At 33.5% G+C, this 18,130-nt stretch overlaps 1 protein-coding gene across 1 annotated transcript in view; it reads left to right on the top strand.

Moving 5' to 3' along the window:
- Positions 1–18,130, top strand: part of Thsd7a (thrombospondin type 1 domain containing 7A) — a 391,409-nt gene that overhangs the window by 168,507 nt on the left and 204,772 nt on the right. The window lies entirely within an intron of this gene.

Genomic DNA, 18,130 nt, shown 5'->3' with positions numbered 1-18,130 from the left:
TAATTGCTTTTACTGAAATATTTATGAAGTTATGATTTGGACTGAACTGAAGAAATTATAGTATCATTACTCAGAATTTTATATCATATTTATTGTAAAAATGACATTGAGAGTGTCATCTACTTTATCACACAGTCTGTTCTCTTGATTAAAAGCATAAGATAAATTTCACTGAAGTCTCAACCCATATGCTTCTGGTGAGCAGCTGGATTGTTTCTCTCACGTCCCCTGGAAACAGATCACATTTTCCTGTTTACTCTGGCTGTTGGGAAGCTAAAGAGGATTGTGTGGCATGTTACGCTGTTTACCAGCCTTTCCCACTAGCTTTATCATTTCTCTCACCCTCAGTATTTTTCCTTTACCCATTCTTGCCTTAGTGATTTTGCTATGTATGGATTTTGAAATATGGAGGAAATCCTTTTTGGAAGAGGATGTAGTTTAAATAAATGAGTAAATAAAACAAATGTGTTAATCTAAGATCAAACTCTTTCTCATAATAGCCTGGTTCTAGCTGCTCCTTTTAGGATATTTGCCTTTTTTGTATACATATAGTTGTGCTTCTTTTCCAGCAATATAGTACTTTGCTCTTTCTCCATTTTGGTGTCCTCATTCCACTGCCCTGGCCTTGCTAGTGGCTGTTTTTCCTGCCTTCATTCTCCAGGTTCTCACAAGCTCTTGAAGGTGTGTGTGTGTGTGTGTGTGTGTGTGTGTGTGAGAGAGAGAGAGAGAGAGAGAGGGAGAGAGATGGGCATTTTCCGTGCAAGCCTTGTTTTGCTCTTTTCTATTTTTATTCCAGAGATTTTTCTGATTTTTTTTCCTGGGGTTATTACAGTTATATTAGTTACTTGGCTCCTGTCAAGTAATGGAATGAGCCTCCAAGGCAACTTGAGTTGTCTCCTGCTGCCACTGAGTTAGTATGCTGTAGACATGTAATTTAATGTTGACTACTCAATTAAAAGTGTAATTAGGATAGTTAGCTACCATTGCATAGAGCCTAATATTCCCACCCAGTTGTTTGAATTAAGCAAATAAACTTAAACATGTGCAAATTATTTGTCAGGAGCTTACATTTTATTAGAAATATTGTATGAAACTATAACACTAAAATGATAGTTACATATGTTCTTGACATATTAGGGTATGAATCAAACTTTATATTAAACAATTAAATTGATATTATAATTTTTCTTTATTATGAATTATCATGTATGATCAAGAAAGTTAAAGCCCTAGTGAAAAAAGTGACAAAAACCAGGCATTTGGGCCTATATTTTACTCAAAATTACAGTATAATATCATGAAGCCAATAAAGTGAAGAGTAAAACAGTAACATCACCAAAGCACAGGACCAGAAGTCAAGGATTTAATAATTAAAGCGTTTGACATTCCATCACATTCAGAAACACTTTTATCATGTAAGAGGATAAAAGAAAAGTCATTCAACAAGGTTTAAAATGTCCTCTTATAATAACTAAATGAATTTAGCCAGATAAACCTAAGGATCTTGGGGAAGCTGTCATAAGTAAATAAAAAAATGCTGCTAAAATGCTCAAACTGAAGATGATAAATCTGCCCTATTTCCTGCTTTCAAACAGACTGAAATCTGTAAGAATAAAAAGCGCAAATGAAAGCCCATTCTTTTATGACAATAGGAAACAGTCACAGAAACAAACCACCATTGATACAGAAGATTTGGCAGCATGGTAAAATGAGATCTAACTGAGGGAAGAAACTTAGGGGGGCATTATGTCTTGCCAGCTTTTGTGAACATTCAAAATCAAGTCAGTGCCACCTCCTTAATGGGGCAGGGAAAGGGGCTGCTGAAACACCCTTGAGTCTGATTATAAGCAGAATGGTGAGTAGGCAGGACTGAGCTAGAAAGCCCACCATGAATCATTACCAACTGAAGACTAGCAGCTTGCAGACTGAGGGTTTAACGTTTCCACAAGGAATGGAAGAGAATTCTGAATCACTAAACACATATCTGGACACCAGCAGCTTCCTGAGAACCAATGACTTCTAGCTAGGCTTGACTGGAGCCTTACCCAGGCCAAGAGTTGATATGAAAGTGTATTGAGCGTTTCTCTGGGAAACCAAAGACATTAGGTGAAATGTGGTTTTCTGAACCCAAAGCAGAAAGATTTGAGACTGAGCTAGAAAGCCCACTGTGAATCACTGCCCTTTATTCAAACAGAGATAAATTGCTGGGGAAGTAACTCAGTGGCACAGCACTTGACTGGTACGAGTGAGGTCCTGGGTTCACTCCCCAGCACCACACACACACACACACACACACACACACACACCACAAACACACACACACACAAATAAAATAATTTTTTAGAACTGAAAAAAGAAATAGAGAAGAATTATAAAATAAGAACAGAAATGAAATTCACACAAGAAACAAACAAACAAAAAAAAAAAAAACCAGAAAACTAGTGGTAAGAAGAACCACTGGTATAAAGAAACACAAAGTAAACTATCTTTTAAAGAATAACTGCATGTTGAAGATTATTGTAAAAATACCTTGAAGATTATGTAAAAAAATATATCTGGTGTGCCTGGAAATAGAAAGAAAAATTAGGACAGGACAAAAACTTATTAAGAAAAGACTTTCGTGAAATTAAGGAAGACTTTCATTCATGCATTAAACTTGCACAGGCCCCAAATTCCACTTAGAAGAAAGTTAAAATAATGGCCTGATGGATAATCTAATCTGATGTAAATCAATTCTGTGCATAACTTTTGGCAGTGATTCCTCTCCTAGGAATTTCTTCTAAAATATATATCTAAATATACAAATATATGTACAACTCTCATTGTAACACATTATAGAAAGACAGCCTGAATTTTATCAATAAATGACTAGTTAAATCATGGAGCTTCCATATGTGAAATATCATATAGGTATTACCAAATGAAGTTTGTGATTAAACATGAGCGAATAAATGAAGTTTTATGCCCCTCTTCTACGTTGAAATCATCCAGAAACACCAATAAGGAGATAAACATCTACTGCTAAAAAAAAAAAAAAAAAAAAAAAAAAAAAAAAAAAAAGGAGGAGGAGGAGGAGAAAAATGGAGAAATAAGTGGAGAAAAAAGGAAATGGAGTGTGTTTATGATAAATCAGGATCCTCCTTCAAGATAAACCCTGAAATCTACAGGATGGACAAGCAGGACCTAGAATATGAAGCATGAAATGAACTCCTCTGAAGGAAACAGTACTCAGTCCTGTGAGCCCTATCCAAGGTCTTTCTAGTGGTGATCTCAATAGGGAGGGAGCATGGATGAGCCACAGAGGATATGAGGAGAGTCCTTAGGAGCCCCTGACTCACAGGGGAAGTGTAGCTATTGGAGAATTAAGGGAAATATTGTTCCCTAGTCTCCTGGCTGAGAGAAGCTGTTGGAAGTGAAGTGGAGGATGGGCAAAAGGAGGCAGCTATCTCCAGATCATAGCCAGCATAATCCTTGATCTAAAGTGTTGCCATGAGCCATCCCCACCTCTACAATGCTTTAGCTGTCCCATTTCACCTCTAGAATATGCACAAAGAAGGCACAATGTGTTTTAGGAAAAAGTCTGAAATCTGCTCAAACACAAAGGCATTTAGTGGAGAGTAGTGCCTACTCTTGAAAATGTCTTCCATTTGAATGCACTTTATTTTGTCACATTGTCTGACAAAGACAATTAATTGTAATTACAAGTCCAATGGAAACACTGCCCAGAAGTGTGGGAAATTCAGTAAATTCCTGAGGGAATAAAACAGAATTAGAATCTTAAAAAGATTTTTGTGGGCTAATCCAAAAGCAGGAGGTCTATGCAGATTCTAAATAAATGCATACAGCAAACACTCAGGCACAAATAAGGAGGGGTGAAAAATGAAGAACAAAATAATCTAACCACCCCTAGAAATACTGATACAATGCCTTATTATTTTTCATTTGCCTTATCAATTTCATTTTTTTCTTTTAAGTACCTATATATTTCCAGCCAGAGCATTTCAGATAGTCATGAATGATGCTTCTTAGGTGGCTTTCTGATTATTCTTTCTAGCTCCAATATTCTTGACACACCTTTTCTCATCTTCAAAATTAAAAATTGTTGACCAGAAAATTACATTTCTTCTCAAGACAGTCAACCTCTTTCTGTTTGATTTCTATTTCACTTTAGAACACCAGTTGTTAACTGATTCAAGTTTATGTTTTAGCATTGCTTTCTAGAATTGTGGTATAAAACTATTGGCACTGCAATAGTCTGAAATTGGCTGAATTAATGGGAGGAATTTAACTAATGGATGATTAGGAAACATAAGTACTACATAAGAAAACTAAGCATTCATGATACACAGAGTTGAAAAAGTCATTTAATCTTTCTGGGACTCAGTATCCTCATCTGTAAAACTATGTGTAGTGGTGTGGGCAGTGATAGAAGAGAGAGCTAAAAAAAAAAAATTCTCTAAATGCCTTCCATATTCTGTGATTCTTATGAACCCAAACAAAAACCATACCTGAAATTGTGATCATAAAACCGTATGTATCTTTCTTGGCAGAAAGTTAATTAATTTTCAGCATGTTCCATGAATCAATTTTTTAGTGAAATATCACGACAAATTTACATACAGTGCATACAGAATACCATAGCTCTCCATGGTCTTGAGAGCACCTGCAAAGTTTTGTACTTGGCGGATATATGGTTCCTGAGGACCCATTTCCACACTATGACTTTTGGATCGGTGAAATTGCAAATTTAATTCTACTCTTACTGAAAAAAAAAAAAAAAGGAAGAAAATTGCCCACTATTTAAAGTAACACTGACTCCTCTTAGGTTATTCAGAATCCATTTATAAAATTACTACTTTCCATTCATGAATAGCAGGCATTTAGATTTTAAAACTTTTTTTAATATCCAAAGTATTGATATGCCTGCCAGATATTTATTCTGATTTCTTATGAGCTTATCTCTGCTGCCCCTTGACCACACCTGACTAAAGAATTATTAAAAAAAAAAAAAAGTCATTCAATATGTCCATGCTCTTATGTAGACTGTAGATGGCTAAAAAAGAAAACCTGTACCTGTCTCAAAATATGGAACCAACTAGGCAGTGTATTACAACAGATTAGAGGTCCACTGTCAAGCCTCATTCTTCCCGCCACGGTGCCTGAGCCTGAGGATGACCTTGGAGCAGAACATTCATGAGGCCCCTAGTTTTCTGATTTCTGGTGGGATTCTACCAGTAGGAGATGGTCGCAATATAGGTATAGCAGAAGGTGGGAAGATAGAGAAGTTGGGGAATTTATTCCTGTCTCTTCATGGTTCAGCAGAACAGAGTTCCTCTAACAAAGACCACGATCCCTGTCCAGAAGCTTTCTCCTTAGCTCTAGGTGTTCCTGGGTGCTTACAAAATCTTTTCCTTTCTTTTCTTCATCACCTTAGAGTGGGAATGTGCCTGTAAAACAAAACAAAACAAAAAAACCTTCTATTAAACTCTTCTGAATTAACCCAAATGAGTTTGCAGTCCATTTTCTGCTGCCCAGGACTGACATATAATAGCTCTTCTGGGGTACCATGTCAGAAACACAGGATTACTTTGGTGTCATTGTTACATTGCTTATTAGTTCATTTACTATACATTTATTGAACTACTTTTTTATTCAACAAAATTAAAGACATTGAGGCATTCTAAGTGCTGGAATATATTGACAAAACCAAACTAAACAAAGCACAGACCCAATTTTCAGGGACCTATTTTTTTTTTTTTTTTATTATAGGAAGAATGGCACAAAAGAACCAGTAAAATATTAAAGGCATTTTCTCATGGCAATAGAAGAAAGACAGCACATGCAAATCACAACTGAGGTAGTGAGTTCTTCCTGGAAGGAAGCTGATAGGATCAGGAATGGCCTCTTGGAGATAATGATGAGGATGTTAAGATAAGTAGGTGTGTATAAAGTTGAAGAGGCTGATTTGCATTACTCATTAGTTCCATTCACAAGCATATCATGCCTCCATGTTGTTCACACCTCAGGTTCTAGAGAGAGTAAAAAAATTAGCATCAAAGCGAAACTGGGAAACCTAAGGTGTCTTGGATGTAAAGTTTAAATGTTTGGACTTCATATCCTCTGGGTCTAGAATCTCTACAATTATTATAGAGCATAACTATATATATATGTGTGTGTGTATACACACACACACATGTACATATATATGTTTATTTACTTATAAATTATAAAAATTATAAATTATAAATTTTAAAAAGGCAGTATTATAAAAGTATATGCATTATTCAAAATATTTAAAACTTTAAGATAAAGAAATTAGGAAATAATATTTGGCTTATTTTTATGGCTTCATATTATCTTTAATGAGGACCTTAATGCAAATTATTCATGAGGAAGTACATTATTATTGGGTTTTTAATTTATTTTACATATATTTATTTTATAAATATATATTGTTTTGGTCACCTTTTTTTTTTTTTTTTTGTTACTGTGACTACAAGACCTGGCAAGAACAATTTAGAGAAAGAAAAGTTTATTTTGGCTCATGGCTCCGGATATTACAGTCCATGGTTGGCTGACTCCATTGCTCTGGGCCTGAGTGAGGCAGAACATCATAGTGAAAGGGCATGGTGGAGGAAAACAGCTCAGGATATGGTGACCAGGAAGCAACAGAGGGCAGGGCCCGGGTGGGGGTGTGGTGAGAGAGAGAGAGCACTGTGCTCCACTCACCAAGAACAAATCATAAACCCTAAAGGCACATCTCCAGTAAACTACCTCCTCCAGTCATATCCTACCAACCTAGAGTTACTGCCCAGTTAATCCATATCAGTGGATTAATCCACTGTATAGGTCACATCTCTCATAATCTAATCATTCATTTCTGAAAATTCTTGCATTGTCTCACACATGAGCTTTTAGGGAACACCTTATATCTAAACCATAGCATTCACACATTTATTTATTAGGTAAATAAAATGAATTCTTCATTTGTTAGACAGTGGAGGACATATCATTTATCTTTACCATCTAACATATTATAGTGATTTAATCAGAAAACAAGTATTGATTGAACCTACATCCAGTACTATGCCAGGTACAGAACTAACTTAGCACTTAGCAATTATATAAATTACAACTGTTACTTATTATTTCACTTATTTTTTTGTTTGTTTGTTTTTGGTAATACTTGAAATTGAACCCAGGGCCAAATGCTCTTCCACTGAGCTACACCTCCAGCCCCTAAAACATAAATTTTACATTGAACTTCAAAAAAAAAAAAAAAAAAAAAAGATCACTTGTACAGAATAATGTGGGCATCGTTATTACTATATTTTAGATGAAGGGGTTGAGTTCCAGAAACTTTGAGCAACTTGCCCAGGTCACCCCCGCACCCTCACAAAAGGAAAAGTACAGAGCAATAAAAGGTCTTCTCCAAGGTCCTCCAATTATTGTACCTAGGAGACCTGTATGCTGCTGTGGATTTCTAGAGGAATAGATGATTCATGTCAAGTAATTTATAAGAGGAAGCTTAATTTTATTCTCAAAAGATAGGTACATAATTCAACATTTGAAAAATAATCTTGATGAAAATTATTTTGAAGATTTTTTTAAGTTATTTTTAAAATAATCTTGATAATTTCTATTTTAGGGTCAACAGTTTCTTTGGGTCTGCTTTGGGTCTACTTTCCCCCTTTATAATGAGACTGAGTGACTGCAGAAGTGTCAAAAGTCTTCCATTGTCTTATTGTTTGCATGTTCCCTGAAAGTGCTGCATTTGGAACAGAGTGAGATCTTGGGGTGATAAATAAATAAAGCATGCACTTTATCTATAATAAGTGAAAAGGAAGCTCATACATGTTCATGCTCCTACAAATGGTGTTTATATTCAATTCAAAATATTGGAGCAATTGGACATGAGAACAAATGCTGAAAGCTATACTTTCCATGAAACCAGCATTAGAATCCACAGTAACTGCATAACTGCTGTAGTCAATATTATAAAACAAGACCTCTGATTTGCATTTTTTAAATTCTCATTTAATATTCCTCACTTACTATGATGTTTTTTCCTTCAAACTTATGGTTTGTTTATGCATTCCTCCCATTCTGATTTGTTCACCTACATTATTGTCCAAGTTCATTTCTATTTCTTTCTGTACTTTCCCTCAATTTATTTTCTTTCCTTGAAAAAACAGGTACTATTGTACTGGAAAAACTGAAGAGCTCATTTATTAAGTCAGGTCCCAGATCATTAAAAATTAAATTTTGTTAACTATTGGAAGTTTCCTCAGAATCAAGGATATATGCCAACACATATCTACTTATATGTATATAGTTTTAGTCTATGGAATAGCAATAGGTGAATGGCTAGTTTAAATTATTTTGTGGAAGAAAGAAACAATATTAACCTATATAGTCTCCAACTAAGGCAATGCCAAGCACATAATCAGCTCCCAGAAAATGCTAAAGTATTGAAATTTAAGGAAGGTTTTCAGTTTTAAAAGTTGGGGTTTTTAGTAAATAATAAATCAGCTGAGGTAAAATGAAAATTTAAGAGATTATTAAAATAACTAAAACATGTAAAAGAACATTCTCAAAAAGTATATAGTATCCAACTAAGAGAATATATATTTATATTTGTTTCATTCATGAGTCATCATTTAGAATATGTCTCAATAGTACATTGCCTATTTAGCACTAAACAATTACTGTTGCATAGTTAAAATATACATTTTCTGGGGCTGAGGTTGTGACTCAGCAGTAGAGCACTCACCTAGCAGGTGCAGGGAGCTGGATTCGGTCCTCAGGACCACATAAAAATAAAATAAATGTATTGTATCCAACTACAACTAAAAACATTAAATAAATATACATTTTCTGTAAAAAAAACAGAAAATGTGCTATTCTTGGTATTGCAGATTTACTGTACTAACTTCTGAGCACTTGTTTATTTAATCTTTGTTTATGAAAACATCTTTATTAATGGTATCTGCCACTTCTACTTTTATATCATAAACCACCAAGCTGTTTAGTTATTGGTACCAATTAGTTGGCATTAATAGCAGCAACTAAGGACTAATATTGTCAGGGTCTACCTGTAAATATCTGTCAAATTCAAAAATATCCAAGTGACCACCAGAGTCGCTTCCTACATTCTAGGGTAAAACTATCTATCTTTTTATGGCCAGGATGTCTTCATCTCCCTCAGCCTCTAGCTCTCACTTCCCAGAAGTATTTTTAATTATTGTTTTTAGGAATGATTAACATATAAAAGGCGTACATATTTAATGTGAAGTCACGTGCTGCATAACAATGTTTTGGTCAACATAGACCACATATACAGTGGTCCCATAAGATTATAATGAAGCTGAAAATTTACTATCACCTAGTGATGCTATAGCTATTGTGACTTTGTAAGAGCAACATATTACTCATGTGTTTTAGAAATGCTGGTGTAAACAAACCTATTCCACTGCCAATCATATAAAATCGTGGCACATATAGTTACACACACTAGGTATGTAGCAGCCTGTACTATTTAAGTTTTTATCAATATATTCTCTAATGTACATGGATGAAATTATCTAATAATGCATTTCTTAGAATGTATCCCCATACTTAAAAAATGCATAACTTTATACAACTAGCTGAGTTTGGGGATAAGAATATATGCATGAAGCTATCAAAGCCATAAGTGTATCCATTACCTCCTAAATTTTCTCCTAACCCTTTTATTGTTATTACATTATTATAATTATTTTGTGTGCTAAGAACATCTAGTATAAAATCTACCATCTTAGAAACTTTTAAATATACAATACAGTATTGAGTATTTTTTTTTTAATGAGGTTTCTTTCACGGGACAATTGTACAGAAGGAAGGCGGAGTAGCATTTTAAATCTTTGATATTAAGTTACAGGAAGGGAATTGGAGTTGGAACTAACCAGAATTCAGATTGGAGATATCACTGCCTAATCATTACCTACACAATACTTAAATAAGATCCATCCCACTTCCTTCACTTTTCCTGGTAGTTTTATTAATATCTCCCATTTGATAATGCCATTTGGTTCTCTTGCTTGAGATGATGTGAGAGTACATTCCTATGGGAACTGGCACTTCCTTGAGCAGTCTGGCTGCTGATTGGGGCAGTGACCTTGCATTTCCTTGGCAGCAAAAGTGATCTCACCCATTGTTTTCATTTATTTGCTGGAATAACTAGCTTGATATGAGTAGTACTGAGTTTCCCTCTGACTTAAATATAACAAGAAGGGTTTTAAATAGGAGGAAGTGTTTTCAAATGGAAAAAAAAGTTCCCATAGCATAAGAACTAAATAAATCATTAAAATACTCTGTAAAACCTAATGAAGAATGTGCTTATTCTTCTAGAATTTACTGATATGGTATTAGTAATTTCGTGTGTTTTGTAATATATACTTTTTACAATTTTTTTGCTCATCTATGAAACATTATTTTAGACTCTACTCACACTTTCACCATACTGTTCTTTATTTTTCTATGTTGTATCATTTTATTATGTGATTATGTAGTTATTTCTCTAAAGTTTCTTTAGGAGATATTTTTCTCCTTTATTTAGTACAAATATTTGGTCACTTATAACTGAATTTTAAAATAATGGAAAGTTTGTTTGGGTACTATTTAACAGGATAGCAATTGAGTTGCAAATGAACTAAATAACTGTGCTGTGCTTAATACAATAAGGCTTTGTACTGTAAAATTCTCAGAATGTTGACAGAAGCATACAGTGTAGTGTGCTGGAATAAACAAAGATTTTTTGACAAAGAAAAATCAATTATGTCTACTAAAAGTTGAGATTACAATAACTTTTCTCTTTGACTTTACAAAATGAATTAAAGCGTTCAAAAGGATACTCATAGTTATATGTGAGACCATAACCTGGCCTATGTGGACATGTGAATATATATAAATTTTCATTGATAGATAGATAAGAATGGAGATATATATTAAAATAGAGGTGTACATCCTAAGTCAAAAGTAATAAATGTGAATTTTTCAGAAATTAGATTAATTGGCATGAAATTTGAATACATTTGGATTTCATACAATATATCACATGCTGATACATTTCAAATTTCACGAAGGTTTTCAAAGATACATTTCTCTGGACCGGGCACGATGACACATGACTATAATCCCAGAGGCTCAGGAGGTTGAGGCAGGAAGATCCCAAGTTCAAAGCCAGTCTCAGCCATAGCAAGGTGCTAAGCAACTCAGTGAGACCCTGTCTCTAAATAAATACAAAAATTAAAAAAAAAATTAAAAAGACATTTCTCTGGCAGATGTTGATCTATTGAGGATCTCATATAATAAAGTTAAATAAGAAATAAATGAATCAGAATTCTGTGTAAAGCCTTGTTTTTGTACTTGATGTCTTTAATTCTATATATGAGAAATTAGGAGAAATTGCTGAACAAAATTTCTTTAAATTACTGTAACTCCAGATTGGTCCAGATTTTTTTTTTATCTTTTATGGGCTGTATACTTTAGAGTTGATAGTTGGTTAAAAATAATTACTTGATAACAGGATAAAGATAAAAGCAAATAAATGTTCTAAAAGAAAGTTCGCATCTGTATCAGCTGGATTAATTTGGTAAGGTGATATAATTTGACCTAGTTCCTGAAAATGGATTATATTTATCTAAGTATGGTATGATGGGAATACTGAGCATTCCATGTCAAACTGGATTAAAAAGTAAATCTCAAAAGTAGAATGAGCAGGTTATCTGTAGAGGGCCAAGATGACGCTGGAATGGCTCAAATTGAAGGAGCAGGTGGAGAAGAGTAGCTGATAACTTTGGAAAGGAAGCTTCATGACCTTGATAATAAGGCAGAGACACTGAGCTTTTTTTTCTATAAGTTAGGACAAAATTATAGTCGTGAATAAGAATGGTATACAGTATATATTGCTGCCCAACTTCCAGAATTTAGGCTGCTAATACTGAGGTCGTGAATTAGGTATCAGCAATGAAGATATTGACATTCAAAAGACAACACGTGACCAACTCCAGAAGAAATGCAGTCATAGCAATTTCCATGTAACTGTTTGATCATATGTTCTGACTGCTACCTGGTATCAGCCTCCAACCTTCGGAGTTGTGACAAATAAATAAATAAAAATTTAGGATGGTAGGGTAGTGTTGGCAAGTGGTAGAAACAGAAATACAAAAATTACCTGTGTCATTTTGACACTCTATTATTTTGTCTCACAAATGATATATATTCTTTAAATTGGTCATTCAAGGCTTCCCTATCCTCTGTAGACCAGAGCCTGTGTCACTCTAGGATGACTGCAAGTGACCCCAGCACTAAAGTCCAATACTGGCTCTGCCTGTGAATAACTCTCTATGATGATAACCATAGAGGTTTCCTTATCCATGTTGTTTAATATAATCAGGTATAACACTTAGAATTTTGTGTGATTACCAAACTCTTCTAGCCTCAGGTTTCCCAAGAAAGAAGAGAAAGGATTGAGAAAGAGTATCATTTTACTCTCCCCAACCACCATCTTTATTTAGGTTTCTAACTCTGTAATGCAATAAAGGAAGAGGAAGTCTAATATAGAGGTAGGGCATAGGTTTTTTTGTTAATTAAGAAAGAAAGTGAGAGTGAGAACAAGGCAAGAGGAAAGAGAGGCTCCTGAGGCACAAATGTTAAGGATACATTTGAAATAGCAGCATACTAAGAAATGTAAGGCTCTTCTTTTTCTTTTCTTTTTTTTTTTTTTGCTTTTAATGATTTTTTATTTGTTCTATTTAGTCATACATGACAGTAGAATGCATTTTGACACACTGTACACAAATGGAGTACAATTTCTCTTTCCTCTGGCTACATAAAGTGCAGAGTCATATCAGTATCATTCCTGTCTCATTCCACCATCCTTCCCATTCCCACAATTCCTCCCCTCCCCCCACTCCCCTCTGCACAATCCAAAGTTCCTTCATTCTTCCCTACCCCATCCCCACTATGGATCAGCATCCTCTTATCAGAGAAAACATTTGGCCTTTGTTTTCTGAGATTGGCTTATTTCACTTAGCATGATATTCTCTAGTTCCATCCACTTACCTGCAAATGCCATAATTTTATTCTTCTTTAAGGCTGAGCAACATTCCATTGTGTATATATGCCACATTTTCTTTATTCATTCATCTGTTGAAGGACATCTAGTTTGGTTCCATAGTTTAGCTACTATGAATTGAGCTGCTATAAACATTGATGTGGCTGCATCAAAATGTAAGAGTCTTTTAAAGTTTTGCTTTTAGTTATTTCTTTGCTTAGTCTCACTATGAGTAGGAAGAGGCATGAGCTGTCTAATGGGATAAAGAATTTCATATCTTCTCTCTCCAAAGGCAAAATTCATCATTTTGATCTATATATTTATTTGAAAAAATATTTAATGAGTATCTATTATGTGTTCAATCTTTCCTTCAAAGAAATAAGGTTTTAATATCTCTGACCTTGCTTATCTTTTACCTTCTAATTTATATATTCTATAAATCTAAAATTTTAGGTATGTTTATATCACTGCAGGGAAGGGAATGGGTACAAAATTATGAATTGCCTTTTTTTTTGAGTCTTCCTTTGTGAGGAAATATTTAATTCTTTGACTGTATTCTCTTTCCTAGCTAGGAAGATGTATCTAAAGCTTATTTATTTATTTATTTTGGTAGAGGAATTGAACCAAACCCAGGGGCAGTTAACCACTAAGCCACAAAGCCATATTCCCCAACCCTTATATATTTATACATATGTGTGTGTGTGTGTGTGTGTAATTTAGAGAAAGGGTCTTTAAGTTAAGTTGCTTAGGGCTTCACTAAGTTGCAAGGCTAGCTTTTTTTTTTTTTTTTTTTGGTGGAGGGAAACTGGGGATTGAATTCAGGGGCACTCAGCCACTAAGCCACATCCCCAGCCCTGTTTTGTATTTTTTTAGAGACAGGGTCTCACTGAGTTGCTTAGCATCTCACTGTTGCTGAAGCTAGCTTTGAAATCTCTATCCTCCTGCCTCAGCCTCCCAAGTATCTAGGATTACAGAACAACAGATCCAGCTACCTAAAGCTTTTCTAAGAAGCACCTGAACTATCTCACTTTAAAAACTTTCTCTACTAAGTAAAGATTTAACTGGGGTTTCATTTTTCCTTCTATGTGGTTACCAGTTATTTAATCTAACACAACAATTTATATGATCTATTCACGATAATAATACATGGCTTTTTACTATACTAATAGAAAATAATATTGAATAAACAATTTTAGATTTTTAGGCAGGTTAAAAAGAGAGAAGTTTAGTCAGGTAAGTATTTGGTGGCCCTTTTTAAGGTTACTTTTTGATTAGTCTGAGAAGAAGAGAGAGTGTCACCATCTGCTAAGACATTAGAAACTATGTCATATTAGACACACAAGGAATAGTTTTATGCAACTGATACAATCGACTGAGCACCACCTCAGAGTCTATGGCCTGAAGTCAGCTCTACCCCTTAATTCTTAATTCTAGCATGGAAAGCATTCCTGCATAATATAGGTCAGGGTTATTGGGAAGAGTCAAATAATTTTGCATATAAAATTGGTATCTAAATTGAGAATGGCTAAGTAAAACATACTTTTTTGTTAATACCAAAGGATGACTTTAAAAATATTTAGATGCTAAAGATCGTACCAAACAAAAAGAGGAAAGAAAAGAACACAACTCTCTCCTTAGAACATTTAAATCTTTCAGTAAGGTAGAGTAATATCCCATGAGGAATTATTAATGTATATACATTGTATATGTGATTCCACAATAAAATAATACCTTATCTAGATCTATATATCTTTAGTATGCTAGGATAAGATCAGTAGTAAGAAGACAAATGTATACTTTGTAAGTTTATACATTTTATTATAAATATCTTTCTGCTAAGATCACAAAATTTATTAAAGAGCAAGAGGACAGGGGCATAGGAAGAGGAGAAGTATGATGGTTGGTAGAAATGAATAAAGTATGCTATATGCATGTATGCATATGGCACAACAAAATTTATTATTATGTATAATTAATATGCACTAAAAAGCAACCCTAAAATTATTAAGTATATATGCCAAATTAATGAGATTATTTCCTAGGAATGAGATCAATAAAGATTATAACTTTCTGCTGTGTATATATTTTTATATTATTTATTTTTTTTTAAATAAAGGTAAAAACATTCAAATGGTAAATATAGTATGATATTAATAATGAAATGGGAAGACGACTGCTCATATATTCCTTTTTGATCCCTCAACCCTAATGAACTTACTAATGAGCAGGAATTACTTTGGTAACACTCCATTTATTTTTAAAAATAAAAGAAACTCATCCAGAGCCCAATTTTACTTCTTCAAAAAAAATGAATGTATTCACATATACCTAAAGAATACAAATCAATAAAAATCTGTAATAGCTAACATCATTGACTATTTTGATCTTCAAATAAATCATAGAGATTTCTCTGGAGAAAGAATTGCTGCATCACAGATTTCCATTACAAAACCATTTACTGACTTAGCATTTCTGAATTATTTCATCCTTAATGACTTTATCACCTAATGTATAAAACACTGCATTCAAAATAAAGCTGGATATAAAGAGATTTTCTGAATTTATTTCTCAATGTGCCAAGAGTTTTAGTTTGGAGGAACCTCTATAAAAATAGAACACTGTGATTTAGTTCAAAACAGTGTGCAGTTTTCTATGTGGTTAAAAAAAAAAAGATAAAGTAAGGAATGTAAGATAGACTAAATCTTACAATTAAATGATGTAAATATGAAAATGAGAATAATATTGTAAATTGTGCAGAAATTGTTAGTAAAGGGATATCATGATAAGAATCATATAAAGTTTATACAATTTCCCAGCAGAAAGAAAAGAAAATGTAGAAATGAACAAAAAGAAAGAAATGAAAGGGTTGAGTTGAGTAGAAATTAAGTTTCTCATGGTTTAGATAATACAGTGTAGAATAAAACACATAATGGTTCATGTCTTGTCATGTTAATTTTGACAAGTATAAATCAGAATAGGACACACTATGAAATCATCATGAATGAAGCATGTGCTCAGCCATGTCATCTTCGTTTTAATTTGCAAATTTGATTTCTGAAACTGTTTGCACCTGATCAACCACAGCAGTGTGTTGTGAAGTAAATTCATCTGAAAACATTTCCTAATGCAGTTTGTGGAGTTGCTTGGTAAAGCATACTGGTGACATATTTTTTTTTTCAAAGCTTCACTTTACCTCCTACATTCATTATGAAGCTGACAGCCTAGAGTCCAGGGAGACAGAGGAACAAGGGAAGCTGAGAATGAATTGAGAGAGGGAGCAATTGTTCTATACTGTTGCTACAGATGGAACTAAATAGTTCAAAGTGAACTTTGATCACCTACCTGGACACTTACTGAGAGCAACTAATGGAAGAGTACAGGTCAAATGAAAAAGGTCTAATTCTGTAATCTTGGAATCTTGGAATTAAATGAATGGCCTTGGTTGTGGTAGGTTTATTTGCCCTTGATAATGCAGTGTTTTGTCAACTAGAATGTGAACTACTTGTGAATTTCTGTTGGATCTTTGTTCCCTCTCTCTCTCTCCTCTAAGAGGACTGTGAGGAGATGTTTAGCACTTGGATATTGTCTTTAACACCTGGTAAATAAGGCCATTGAAACTGCACCCATTGTTCTGTGGGGCTCATCTCTATAGGAGATGACTGTGTTGGCAATGTCACTTTTTTAAAGTTGAAATTTCAGTTATGTCTTTATGCTTTTAACTCCTTTATGAGCATTGCATTTATTATTTCATTAGTATACAAATGCATGATAGCACTTCTGTATGTAAAATAAAAAAATTAATGTAAGGCAGTTACCTCAATGCCATAGGTATGGCATTGATTAAAAAAAAAAAAAAAAAAAAAAAAAAAAAAAGTTCTCATGTATTTTGTCCAGAATCAATGAGGTGGGTAAAAATAGTTTAGACTTATAACAATGTTTTGAAAAATAATAGAGGCCTACTTACTTCAATAAAAGAAGGTCATTGTTGAACTTTGATTGGAATTGCTACTTAGAAAATTCATAGGGAAAAAAAGATAAAAAGTAAGAAGAGAATTTTTAATTACTCATATGACTAGTTTTAATTGAGAAAAACCATTGCATTATTGACAAGATGTTTATCATCCACATGGTTTCCTGTTATCAACTTGCTCTCTAATCTGACAGAAGACGACTGGATGCTAAGAAAGTATCAGACCAGGCTAGAGATTTGTTCTGTGATAAAGTGAATACTACCTGGCAGGGTGGACAGATTCTGTCAGCAATTCTGATATGAGGTATGGGCATTAGAATAATTATAAAATTTCCACATAATTAGACAACAATAGGATTCAATAACTATTATACAAAGAAAATTGTAAATATTTAAACTGACCTACATGTTAGGACAACATGATGTTAGTATTTCCTTGTGCATTCCTCTACATTGTCTCTTATTTTAAAAGTAAAAAAAAAAAAATGAAAGAAACTACTGTTTATTCAAATGGCCATTTTAATTTAAAAATTGAAATAAAATATATAAATCACCTTAAATTACTTTTGAAACTCAGTTGCTCATGCCTAGATATGGAGTGAAATCCCTTATGAACATTTATCACAGGCCTCATTGTTAGAAAATTAAAACTGAAGCTAATATCTGAAGGCTTTAGAAAGTCCAGTGTATTTTAGTAACAATAAATATAACTCTTTTATTTCTGTTTCTTCTTTCCTGCTGATAATTTCTTTGCTTTGTGTCCTTTAGATTAGATATAAATATTGAATAACAATTATATTTAAAAGTAGTTATTTTATACTCTTTACAAACAATGGAAGTATATTTATTTTTCTGATCATATAAATGTCACTTTATTTTTAAACTTAGAGCAATACTAAACTATAAAGAAAAAGGAAAAGCTACTTATAATCTAACTACTCTGAAATAACCACTATTAATCTTTTTGTGGCTATGTATCAAAAGTCCAAATGCATAATTTTAGATAAAGTGGATTATGTCTTATATACTAGATTAATTTTCCCCTATTTTGTACACATCAAGCA

Source organism: Callospermophilus lateralis, chromosome 1 (assembly GCF_048772815.1).
Source record: "Callospermophilus lateralis isolate mCalLat2 chromosome 1, mCalLat2.hap1, whole genome shotgun sequence".
Taxonomy (NCBI): Eukaryota; Metazoa; Chordata; class Mammalia; order Rodentia; family Sciuridae; genus Callospermophilus; species Callospermophilus lateralis.
Note: the sequence above shows the minus strand (reverse complement) of the source record. Positions and strands in the feature narration are given on the sequence as shown.